The following is a 13,560-nucleotide window of genomic DNA, read 5'->3' as shown; positions in this document are numbered from 1 at the left end:
AGCAACCAAAGTACACAGGACATGAGGGGCCAAGATGCTGGAGAGATGTGAAAAGCAATGAAGTAATAAGCTGAACACTCTTCACTGCTTTTCTTCTCAAGGCATTTGCCAATGCCTGTAATGTGAGTAGCCAAGCAGAAAGAGGCTAAAGAACCAAACAGAGATTTCAGTAGTCTCATAGTGCTGAGGAGACCAAAAAAAAAAAAAAGAAAAAGAAAAAAGAAAAATGGAGTTGAGGGCCTGGTAAACATACCAGGCTTTCAGTTGAGACCCCTGAAGCGGTATGCCCTAGTGTGCAAGGGCAAAACTGAAATGGACCAGTGTTTACAAACACTGAAACACAGCCTAGAATCATCTTAATACTAGACTGGAACAAGATGATGGGAAAAGAGGAGAGAAAAACTGTGAGAGAGGAAATATTTGTAGATACTGGCCAAAGATTTTCCAAAAGTGACAACAGATGTCTAGCCACAGATTCATGAAGGCCTACAAATCCAAAGAAGGAGAAATAGAAAGGTATCCACAAGTTTTAATGTGTCATATCACAGTATAATTGCTGAAAACCTACCACAAAAATCTTTAAAAAGACACAATACTTTCAAAATGAGTACAATAAGGCTGACAGCTGACATTTCAACAGAAACAATGGAAACCAGATGACAGTGAAATGACATCTTTAGCCTACAAATAAATAGCTGGAAACTCAGAATTCTATACTTAGTGAAGAAAAATCATTCAAAATGACTGTGAAATAAATATGCTCTCTAACAAACAAAATTTGAGAGAACTGGCTTCCAGCAGGAATTTTCAGGCACAAGGGAAAAGCAAGGAACTGCAGGAACGAATGAAGAGCTCCAAAAGGGTACTGACTTTACAGAACAATTATAGGAATGTCTTGTGGTGTTTAAAATACAGAATTAAAATGCATAACAAAAAAAGGCAGAAGGGGTAAATGAAGTCAGATTTCTAAGGTCCTTGTATTACCCAGGTTGTGGTAGAAGTATTGTTGATATGTTATGAATTCATGTCATAATAAAGCAACAACTGAAAGAATTTAAAAACCATTAAAAGGTAATAGAGGAGTTAAAAATATGGAATTATTTTTTAAAATATGCTTAATCCAAAAAAACTTAAAAGGAAAAAAGAGCACATAATAGATGGGACAAATAGAAAACAGTAAGATTCAGATCTAATCCTCAAAGTCTCAAGAATTACTTAAATATCAAGAGACTAAATCTGTCAAGCAAAAGACGGGGGTAGGGGTGGGGACACCACTTAACTATACTGTACTTACAAGAGACACACATCGTCGAATATAAAGACAGAAAACGGCTGAAAGAAAAAAAAAATATGGAAAGAAATATACTATGCATATTCTAACCAAAAAAGCTCACACAGCTATCATATCAGGCAAAAGAGGCTGTAAAGTAAGAAGCATCACCAGGGATAAAAGAGGGACATTTCATAATGTTAAGAGTTGATCCACCACAAATACATCACAATCCCAATTTTTTATCCAAGTAATCACAGTTTTAAAACACATAAAGCAGAAACTGACAGAATTAAAATGACTAACAATCTTAGTGGGAGATTAACACAGTAAATGACTAAACAAGCAAACAGAAATCAACAGATATAGAAGATTAACAACATGTTTAAAAACTTGACTCAATTTGTGTATGCACCCAACAACTGAAACATACGTAATACTTTCAAAAACACATGGAATACTTATCCAAATTGACCATATAATGAGCCATTAAGTAAATCTCAACACATATCAAAGGAATAAAACCATACAGAATATGTCCTTTGATCATAGTATAACTAAGAATAAATGCCAAAAGTATTGTTATTGAAAATAGTTACACTTTTAAATAATGCATGGATCAAAAAAGAAACTACAGGAGAAATTAGAAAATATTTTAAACTGAATGATTATAAAAATAAGACACATCAAAACTTGTAGGATGTGGCTCAATCCATGCTTAGCGGGAAATGTATTGTCTTAAATGCATATATAAGAAAAGAAAAAAAGCTGAAAACTAATTTTCTATGTATCTATCAAAAGAAAAAAAAAAGGAACAGCAAATTAAACCTAAAGACAGTAAAAGGAAATGAGAGCAAAAATTAAATATATATATACAAAATAGAGAAAACTTATAAAATCAAAGTTGGCTCTTTGAAAATACGAATAAAATCAGATATTCCTCTAAAAAAAACTAATCAGTAAAAGAGAAGGCACAAATTACCAATAACAGGAACAAAAGGGGGAAATCATTACTGATCCTCAGAACTCAAAGGGATAATAATTATGAACAGCTATCATAGCAAACTGTGCATGTCTATAGCTACTTTGTGGTATAGACATACAGCTGTGCATGTCTATAGCTACTTCCTCACTAGAGGAAAATGACTCAGGAATTCTATCTTACTGTCTTCCTAGCTTTGGAACCTAGCCCTGTAGCTGGCACATATCAGAGTCTCAATAAATGTTTGATGAATGATTTAGCTCCCTGAAGGAATCAGAAGGCCAAGTGTGGAGCTTTACTTATTCAACAGGCTGTAGTGGGTCAGTTGTTCCCTTTTGTAAAGTAAAGAGTTTTACCAGTGCTTTAAAGCTGGCGTTTTCATTGAACAGAAAAAGAGAAAACAAAACTATGCTACCATCAAAAGTCACACTTGGTCAGAGTGTACCTCGTGAAATGATCATTTACTTTTACTAAAGGTTAATTGTGCCAAAGAACAAGAAAGACAACTTCTTTTCCTTGTCCTCTAGCAACAATTTATAAAAGGAATACATTTCTTCTTATTCTGTATGTCCTTTTCTTCGACTCCAAAAACTGCTTTTTTATATTTTGGTCAATGGTTTTCAAATAGAGGGGGTGAGTTTATATCAAAATCACCTGGGGCTGTTTCAAACTCTAGCACTGCTGGGTTTGTTATAGAAGGTAAGTATGTGCGGGGTTGGCGAGATTAAGGACCACCATTGCAGACCTTTGCTTTAACTGCTCAAAGTGACATTCATTCAGCACAGCTGCACTGAGTGCCCGCTAAGTACCTATGCTATCCACAGAGGATGGAAGCAAAGATGCCTCCACCCTGAAGAGCCAGCGTGTAAACAGTGAACTCTCTTGAAGCAAATTGGTTCCCCTGCATGCCAAGCTAAGGGACTGTACTGCGGAGTCTTGGGTCAAGTGCAGACCTCAGCAGGAAGGAATGCCAGGACTGTAGCAAGGTGAACCCTGAGTGTAGGAATAGAAGAGGCGGCCCATGTACCATGCATTTGCCCACCATGAACCAACAATAACACTGTGTGCAAAAGCTCTATGACAGGTATAAACGATAACGTATAAAAGCAGAAAAGGAGAGAAAAGTTAATTCCAGGGATTTCAGGAAGTTTTCCCAAAGAAGAACTATCAGACAAGCATTAAAGGATGAGTAGAATTTTGCAAAACAGCAGAGCTAATATTCTGAGTGATCGTTACTAGACAGACACTGTTCCAAGCACTTTATATCTACTAACTAGTTTAATCTTTGTGACAAACCCTCTTTAGTGAACACTCTTATTTTCCTCATTTTACAGGTAAGGAAAGTGAAATATACAATACAAAGATTAAATAACTTGTCCGAGGTTTTATGCGCACAGTTGTAAGTGGCGGGGCCAGAGTGAACCCATGTTGTCTGGCTCTAGAGCCTCAACTTTTAAACCACTTTTCTAAATTGCTCGTTCTAACCGACATCAGAGAAATGCTAGGGTTCAAGGTTGTTGTAGACGATACAAGGCTGATAAAGGCAGGGCAAGACTGTGAAGGGCCTGTCATACATCTTATCCTGTGGACAAATGGAAGGCTTTAAATCAGGGTATCAGTGTGATTAGATTTATGTTTTTAGAAAGATAGCTAAGGTGATATCCTCAATACAAAAGGCTTCTCCACACAGGGAACGAAAAATGAAAAAAAACCCCCTAGGGTCTCCCAACACCACAGGGCCAGTTGGGGGGGTTTGATGCCACTAAAAACATTAAAGTGACAAGATCACAAACTCTTGCATATAAATGTGCATATGAAACAAAATACAGGCTGATGACTGATTTTTGCCTACTTGAGTTAAGCATTTTTTTATATTCAAGTCAAACAAGTAACCTACCTCCCCCATCAGGAACTCAAATGTGTCCATGACACTATGGCCTTGGCAAGGCAACTCATTCTTTTTCTGCCCCTTTTGGTACTTCCTGCTTTAGTTTATGTCAAAAGCTAAGTGGCGTTATCAGTTTAAAGTGCAAAATAAAAACATGAGTCAGCAAACAGAGATTTCCTTCCCTCTTCTCCAAATACAAACATTTCACACTGACAAAGAAGCAAAAGCATTCATCTGGTAAAGAACCCCCTAAAAGCCTTAAAAAATAGGGAGATCTTTGTTCTGGCAACTTCACTTCTAGAAATTTACTCTAAGGAAACACTGCACTGGAAAGGTAAAAAAGTTTTTGCACAATGATTTTCATTAGAGCATTCTTTATTATAAGGAAAAAAAGAAATATCTAAAAGTTGGAAAATAGTTAAGTAAGATGTAGTATAATCCACTCGATAGAATATTATGTAACCCTTAAAAAATTATGTTCATAAAAATAACTGGGAAAAAACCTTAAGCAGAATGTAAAATGGTATATATAGCATGAACAACTATGTAAATATACCAAAATAATGGTATACATAGCATGAACAACTACGTAAATATACCAAAGCATGTAACGGTGGCTGGGTCTGGAAGGGTAATAATCTCTCTCTCTCCCCGCTACTTGTTAAAACTTTTCAAACATTCTTTAATAATAAACTGCTACTTTCAAATTTTTTAAAAGCCTCTATACACAAATATTTGCAAATTACACACAAAAAAACAAAACAAAACCTCAATTCATTAACTCAAGCCACATACAAAGTCTACTTATAAATCAGGTTGCACTTACAGTGTGACCCGATTTTGGAAGTAATAAAAATGCAGTTTAAAACAGGGTTCTAAAGTCAGGCCCTTTCCCTATGGAGTCTCGCCCAAAGGAAGGATTTCTATTAGCAATGCCAGAACCAAAGGAGAAAAATACTCTTATAATGCTCCTTTGGACATGGCTATTGAATTCTGCAACTTATGTGGTATTCCTTAATGTTACAAGGAAAAAAGGAAGAAGTAGTAAAATACCTTTAACTGCTGTGAGACTGGCTCTATACTGAAAGGAAACCTCATTAGCCAACTGCACAACAACGGGCACTTTCTTCACCTTCATCTAGCAAAGAAACATGTAATTATCCAACTGTGTGAATATCAACAAAATACACTCTCTGCCATGCAACACCTCAGATCCCAGACTCCCACTGAAAGTTTTAAAAGGAAATTATTCTAATTTGTATCTGAAGCACAAGAAAAAGGCGGGGGCGGGGGGCGGGGGGGGGGGCGGGGCGGGTGCGCCAAGTGCTACAAACTAAGTACCTTTAACAGAAGGAGGAGGAGGGGAGGAGACAGACAATGGCCAGTCGCCCTCTACAGCTTCAGACCAGTGCTGTTACAGTTCCTGCACTGGCACGCAATCCAGTGAACTAGACAAAACGACTGATTCCTTTAAATACTGAGGGAATAATGAAATGATTCAATAAAATCAGCATGAAATACAGGCTCCAGAAAAGTGACTGGGGGAAAAAATATCAAAGACTCCCTGCTAGTACCTTAAAAAAAGTAGATAAATGGTCTACTGTCAATGAAGCAAGCAACTCTCCCCAACCCCCGACTTCTTGTTCTTTGGTTCATTACTGTCTTAACTCTAATGGTAAAACATCAAGGCATAAAGATCAAAAGAATCAAGGAACTAAACGCATGGGTACTGATTAACTTTGTTTTGGAACTGTTTAACCGTTGGATATGTTACTTAAGAAAAACGAAAACTTTACAAAAATTATCTTTCTGTAAAAAAAATGCCTGATCCATTTTGCGGGGGAAACAAGTATTTCCAAGTAACTAAATAAACTGTATGCATATTTCCTGACTTATACCACTAGCTCTTCTTAAATAGATCATCTTGTGAAGAAACAGAAAAAGTAAGACTCCAGCTCCTAAAGAAGAGCTACTGTGCGGCCTTAGAGAAATCACAGGCAAACTATATGATTTCTGTAGTTCGGTAGTTGTATCTAAATTATTTCACCAAATACCTCACCAGAATGCCATGGAGATGTCAAGTACATCAGAGGTGTGTTGTATAAGGTGACTGGCGGCAATATTAATTAGTTCTGTGGAAAGGTATGTGTCATCTAGCCTAACATTCGATTTCAGATAGGATTCAAGGCCTGATGAGAAATCTTGCCTCCCCGAGATGCTTAGCTAAATTAAAACATCAGAAAGAGTCAGAAAGTTAACATACCAGGGGATCTGTAATGTAACTTTTCATTACTCCAAAATGGACTATTTTTTTTTTTAACGTACTTCATTTCATTCAGGTACCCACATCAACCATATGTATACTCCTAACCAAAAGCAGAATCATCAAAACAGATCATGATTCCCAAGGAGGATAAAAAAAGACACTCAAACGTTCCTGATGCTCATAGGAACCACAGAATCACAGACACACACTATAGATTAAGGTTAAAATCGCTTAAAAAGATGAAGGCTGGGGCTTCCCTGGTGGCGCAGTGGTTGAGAATCTGCCTGCTAATGCAGGGGACACGGGTTCGAGCCCTGGTCTGGGAAGATCCCACATGCCGCGGAGCAACTAGGCCCGTGAGCCACAACTACTGAGCCTGCGCATCTGGAGCCTGTGCTCCGCAACAAGAGAGGCCACGATAGTGAGAGGCCCGCGCACCGTGATGAAGAGTGGCCCCTGCTTGCCGCAACTAGAGAAAGCCCTCGCACAGAAACTAAGATCCAGCATAGCAATCAATCAATCAATAAATAAATCTTAAAAAAAAAAAAAAAAAAAGATGAAGGCTGCAAAGAAAAATATTCCAGAGACTCAATGCCAGCACATATTTTAAAACATAAAGAGCAACCCATCATTAAGCCAAGAATTGCAATGAGCTTTGCTGGTAAGAGTATGATGGAGAATTCACAAAAAAGGTAGGGTGGGGGGGTGAAAACCATAACCATATTCATTAGGCCTAAATAAAATTAGGCTACAGAATTAATCCAAAGTCCTGAAGAACTGGGAACTACCAAACTTTTGATAAAGCTAAAATACTTATTACTTAAAAGTAGAACCGCAGACACCCCACATACTGGCTGAATAGGAAGGCTTCCAGCTGGAGAACCAACCCTGTGAACGGTACCCAGGGAAACCAGTAATGAGGACAGGCAGAGACAGTACTCTGGACATACAGGACACAACCAGAGTGGAACCAACTCCAAACAGTTCCTAATAAAGCATCATCAATTACTGATCGTACAGCTCCTTAAGGAAAATGATACACCTTTATCTACTCTTAAGGCAAATGGGGAAAAAAAGTTAAAATTTGCTACACAAGTATAATGCCATCACAATGAAAATAAAAACGGAGATGGGTTTTCTCCAGCTATTTCAGTCTCAGAAAATATCCCAAAGCAACGATGGTCTGTGATTCTGTGAAGTCCTTTCAACAAATAACCTGTTCAAATGTTTCTTTTCCCTGGTTACTCCAATTAGGAACTCATTTGGCTTTGAGATACTTGTCTTGAAGGAGAAAACAGGTGAAGTCCCTCTGCATTTCCTTTTCCTGTTTTAAACTAGCAGTTAGCCCTGGACCTTCACTCAACATTTCTCAATTTCAAACGGGTCAAAGGTAGCTAAATAAAGCTCACCACTAACCAAAATAAAGGGGGAAAAAAAAACCTAGAAGAAGAAGAAAGTGAGGATGAATAAAACCTCTCTCCATTTCTTTTACAGACTTGAAAGCGCTTTTTAAACTACCTACTTCTTTGCTGAGAAGTTGGGCTAACAGGAACTCTACTCTGATTCAGTCCTCAGAAAAAGAAAATATATTTAAACCAAGTCCCTACACAAGAAAGCGATACGAAGATCCACTGGAGGGTAGGGACAGATTGGGAGTCTGGGATTGACATGTACATACTGCAGTGTTTAAAATGGTTAACCAACAAGGACCTACTGTATTGCACAGGGAACTGTGCTCAATATTCTGTAATAACCTAAATGGGAAAGGAATTTGAAAAAGAATAAAGAAAAAATTTTAAAACGTTTCTTAAATAATACTTTTTACAAAAAAAAAAAAAAAAAAAAAAAGATCCACTGACGATCACAGAAATCTGCTGGTCTTACAGCAAAGTCCTGTTGTCACAAACATCCAGAAGGCAGACTTCACTTTCCTGAGCCTCTTACTGTAAAGCCTTGTTTCGGTTACTTCCAAACATTTCCCAACTTTCTAAATGTCAGTTTGATGACACAGAATAGCTAGTTTGCCTCTTTTTCATTAAAAAAATTGTTTTCAGAGGTGAATTTTCCAAATCTGGAGAAACTAGGGGGTGAAGGTGGAAGAGAGGACCAGCTCTTGAAAGCTATTTTTCATAATGAAGTCAAGCAGGTACCGGTGCCTTTAAAACACAGGCACCAACAGCCGGTCTACCAGTCTCTCAGGTGTGACCTGAGGGACATGCCAGCAAGAGCTGCCTTGATGTGGTCTCTCAACAGTGTTGAGTAGGAATCTTAGGAATCAAAAAGAAGAGCTTACCACCTACCACTTGGAAGTTCATCGTGAGCAGTGACATTTCAACCAAAAGCAGCATCCCCTTGATGACAATGAAGCAAGGAATTTAGGGACGTCGCACTTAGATGCGTCTCTAAGGACAGGGCTGTTGTTTATGCGTTTAGTTGCACCAAGTATGCTATTTAATATATGTTCGTTGTGTTAGAAAATTCTTCAAGACAAGAACTCTTTCTGGTTCTGCTCTGCATACACAAGTCCTTCCATCCTGACAAATTCAGGCTGCTGACAGGGCACCTGGTCAATTTTTCTTAGTCACAGAGCTTCCCTTATAGAATAACAAGTGTCAGTTCTGTTTTGTTTCACGAGACGATTACCTGTTTAGTTAAAGTAGACTGGAGACAATTAAAAGTTTTCTTGCTGTCCTCAGCTTCAACAAACAAGCTTGGCTTATTTCTACATCTCCTTACCACTTCTCTAGAAGTTGTATAACATTCCTTAATCCCCCTGAAGCCCTGTTCTCGAATTCATGCTTGTAATGGAAAGCTGTCCTTCAGCACGTGGTAGCCTTTCAAGATTTCCAGGTCCTAATGGCCTCACTCTGATAAATCTCATCTGCAGTCACCTCAACTCAAAAATTGTACAGACTCATTTGGCTCGCAAGTGCTTACTCCTCAAACACAGGAAACTGCAGAGCAGGGGCATTTGCAAATTGAACTGTACAGACTATAAGCGGAAAAAGTATACAGTAGTTGTCTCTCAGAAAAAAACTCTTCGCTTTGAGTCACTGTTATCGTAGTATAGCAATTTTACTGATTGCAAAGCATGCTAAATGCAGTAAATTCCCATAAGCGACCAGTTAGGAATGATACAATCATTAAAAAATGAAAGAAATTATTTTAATTGAGCTATTACCTTATGCAAGGATTATATTGGTCGTTTTTACAAACACGATCGTATTGACTTCTTAGAGCAATCTTTCAAGATGTATAGCATTCTCTCAATTTTAGTAATAAACCTAAGGATCAGAGGTGAAGTAACTTTTTCAAGATCATATTCTAGTAAGTGGTAGATTTACACTTGAAACCAGAACAGATACTAAAGTCTATGAATCAGGTTAAGAAAAAAAAAAAAAAATCAGTAATTCAAATGCCAAATTCATAAATGAAAATGGAATAGGCCGAAGGACGGAAAAAAACTGTCCCTTTCATTTAAAAAAAAAAATACCCTGCTGTGTTTCATTTTTTGGAACATTTCTCCTTCTCCACTGATCTGGCAGGTGTTATTTATGACAACACACACACACATCTGTAGGGGTGAGCTGACAGCCACAAGGCAGGACAGCCTGAACCCTCTCCCTATATTTAGATCCTCCAGCTCCACGCTTAACTGAATAATTTAATCAGGACCCTCTAGAAGGGAAACACATCCATATTCATCACAGGCATCAAAGGAAACATCTTTACAAGTTATATCCTTTTACAAACCAACATATGGTCTCACGCCATTCTCCCAATTGTTGAGCTCCTCCTCTGGGAAGAGCATGGAATTTTCTTTCTTTTTATCACTTGAAAAAATCACTTCCCTCCTAATTCAGTAAAACTGGGTGGAGGCCACTTCCTCCACAGGTGAGAGAAATAAAACTTGTTGCTCTGTCATTGTCAGGAATTTTAAAGGGAACCATGTATTTTATGTGCTTTCCAAATGGAAACAAAAGGCAGGCAAAATCTAGAGGAAGAAATCAGGGCACAGTCTCCAGGCTTTCAAATAAGACCCCCACCATATTTCTGTCATTTTGAGATGCTTCTAAATGAGAAAGCAGGAGCCCTTCACTTGGAATGAAAAAAGATAGGTCTGAAGAGCAGCTTTCCACTTGGCAGCTGCTCTTTGAACAAAACACCTCTCTGAGCCTCAATTTCCTCTTCCATGAAATTTTGATTCCACCACCTACCCGGCTGGGCTGGTATCAGCCTTAAATAGGAATCGGTAAAGTTGATCTGAAAATTATAACATGCTGAAAAATGTAACATATTTACAGAGCTGGTTCACAATAAGCTAATTCTAATATTTTGTTTACACACAAAAAAAACAAAGTTTGTGTCCTAGCTTTTGTCTGTCCAGTGAAGTTCTAACTTTGTACAAAAAAAGGAAAGAAAATGATAAAAAGAAAGGCTGATGACCACTACAGTCATTCAACTCATTTGACAAACACCCACAATATACCAGTCACTAGTCTAAGCACTGGGACACAGTGCCGAACAAGAGACAGAAACAGCTTTTTTTCTTTTTCAAAAAGATCATGCCTTCATGAGACCTACATTCTAGTGGTCAGGGAAGGCCTCACTGAGAAGGTGATATTCCAACAGAAGCCTGAAGAGGTGAGGGACGGAGCCACGTGGATATCTAGGGAAGCATGTCGCAAACAGCGGGGGAGCAACGGCAGAGGCCAAGGGGCAAGAATATGCCTGACATGTTCCAGGGGCAGCAAGGAGTCCAATGTGACTGGGATGGAGAGAGCGAGGGGAGAGGAGGTCGGAGCAGACAGGAACGCCGCAAGGACTCTGTAGCTTTCCCTCTGAACTGAGACGAGAACCGCTGCGAGCTGGGAGCAGAGGTGCCAACGTGATCTGACTTCTAGCTTAACAGGCTGACTGTGGTATGGCTGGGCTGAGAACAGCCTGAAAGGATGGAAGGAGGAGGAGGAGGAGGAGTGATAGTAGTAGGAAGGAGTAAAGAGACCAGTTAGGAAGCTATGGCAGTTGTTACAGTTCAAGGTGATAAAGGTTTGGATCAGCCCAGCAGAAGTGGTCAGATCCCAGCTACTGCGTATTCTGAAGGTACGCCTATGAACAAATACACTTTATTGCTTAAGTAAATGAGGAAAATAATTAACCATAAAGTTGGTGAAATCTGTTTAATTTTTACAAGTGCAAAATCCCATATTATGGGCCTATGAGACTGAGTACCTGTGCTGGGGTCAAAGGTCACTGGAGATGTAGGCCAAGAATGATCCCAGGAGCAGCAGGAAGGGAATAAAGACACTAAACTCCTGTAGGAATGAGGGGGGAGGATGGGGAGTGAGGCAGTAAGTGAGTAACACGGAGGGGAAGTGTGGTATAACTTGACAGGACAGTCAAAGGTGGGTGTTTTTATGGAGGATGGTGGAAGAATGGTCTGGAGGAGACAGTTAGGAGGCCCCTGCCTCCAGCAGGCCCTGTGGTATGAGGGTGAGGAGAGAAAACAGCCGCAGAAACAGCTACAAGGGAAGCAGCAGCCTCAGATGCATTTGATCTGTGTTCAAGATCATTCACGTTCCACATAACCCAGGTATCTAACAATAATAGAATGGTTAAATAAATTATAGTACATCTGACAATGATGTAACTGCTAAAATAAAAAAAGGGGGCGGGGGGGAAGGACAGCCTTTCATGTCTAACATGGGAATAAAACCATACTATAATTGTTCAGTTAAAAAAAGCTAGAGAACCATACATATAGTACGATCCCATTTTAAAAACACAAATAGAAACGAAACCTGCACATGTATAATATACGCACACCTTTAAAAGCCTGGAAGGAAATAAACAAATCTGAACAAGTGGTTACCTTTAGCAGTGAGCTGGCAGGAGGGGAGTTCAGGAAAGCAGACCATTTTTACTTACAACCAATTACGGTTTTCAATTTTAAGACTCTAACAATAAAAACAAATAAAAACTGAAAGTAGGTAAGAGATTTATTCTACACGGCTCCAGGAGACAGTATTATGACCAGCAGGTGACAAGATTTATCGTTTTACGAAGAAAAAAAATAATAGAAAGTGTCTCTGCACAGAATGGAATTATCACTGAACTAGGATTTTCAGAGAAATGTATTCTGATATATGGGGCTAGGATATATGACCTAATTCTGGGTGAATATGATATGGGTGGGAATGTATTTTTTTATTATACAATTCAGCCATATGATCAAAAAATTCAATTTTACAAAATGGCATATTATAACAAAAAGTCAGTTTCCTCTCCGTTGTAGTTCCTGGTCCCCTTTCCATTAACAATTCAAATCTCCTTCCAATTTTTCAGGGCATGAATTTCTTACCAAAGAAATGTTTTGTATTACTCAAATATCTCAAGAGCAATTTGGTCCTGTCCCTTTTCCAGTATGTAAATCTGTTATCTGGAAGAATAAAATAACTTCTCAAAATCAAAAGTTTACATAACCAGTGGAACAAACATTGAGATCAGCCAGATTTCACTCTCCTCCATGATCAATGACATCCTGTTTTCAATCTGCCAAAAACTAAGCTGGACTTACAGACATTCACTCGGCCACCTCAGAGGAGAAACTGAACAAAGAGAAGCAGCCCTCTTCCAGAACAGTAAGAGCTCCCTCCAACTAAGAGCGAAAAGAAGCAGATGCTCATCTTTCACTGGGTTAGGAAAACAATGCTGTGGATACAAGCATCACCTACAGAATTAGGTGAGACCAGCACCATCAATCTAGATCTCTTCTGCCTCAGATCACTTGTTCAGTCAGTTCTATCCATTACCCTCCCCTCAGTGAGTTACTGACCAATCGAGATGGAAAAACCTAATAAACAGAGCGCTCTTAGAAGGCTTCAGAACACAAGTTCTCCTCCTCTGTACGTTCAACTACTAAGAGGCGTCAGTCTCCACCAATTCACTACGTAACTGAACAGTACTTTAAGTGCTTATCCCCAACGTAAAGGTGCAGTAGGAAGAAAATGGGTATGAAACAGTTCCCAGCATCACCCTGCTCACCGTTATGGGGGGCTGGGGGTTGAAGAACCATATTATCAGGTTGATTGTGATAGAGTCACAGGACGTGTTCGGGCTGTTCATCTAAGGGACAGTGGCCAAAAACCTTTGCC

General features: G+C 39.0%; 1 protein-coding gene across 3 annotated transcripts in view; it reads right to left on the bottom strand.

Annotated features, from left to right (window-relative positions):
- SMAD1 (SMAD family member 1) overlaps positions 1 to 13,560 on the bottom strand; it is an 83,677-nt gene that overhangs the window by 53,886 nt on the left and 16,231 nt on the right. The window contains exon 2 of one of the 3 annotated variants that reach the window (XM_057547339.1): positions 5,194 to 5,278. The exons of the other annotated variants lie outside the window; for them this stretch is intronic. The gene's annotated coding sequence lies outside the window, so the exon portion shown is untranslated. The remainder of the gene's footprint in view (positions 1 to 5,193; positions 5,279 to 13,560) is intronic. 3 annotated transcript variants of the gene reach the window in all.

The sequence above is a fragment of the Balaenoptera acutorostrata genome, chromosome 5 (assembly GCF_949987535.1).
Source record: "Balaenoptera acutorostrata chromosome 5, mBalAcu1.1, whole genome shotgun sequence".
NCBI classification, from domain to species: domain Eukaryota; kingdom Metazoa; phylum Chordata; class Mammalia; order Artiodactyla; family Balaenopteridae; genus Balaenoptera; species Balaenoptera acutorostrata.
Note: the sequence above shows the minus strand (reverse complement) of the source record. Positions and strands in the feature narration are given on the sequence as shown.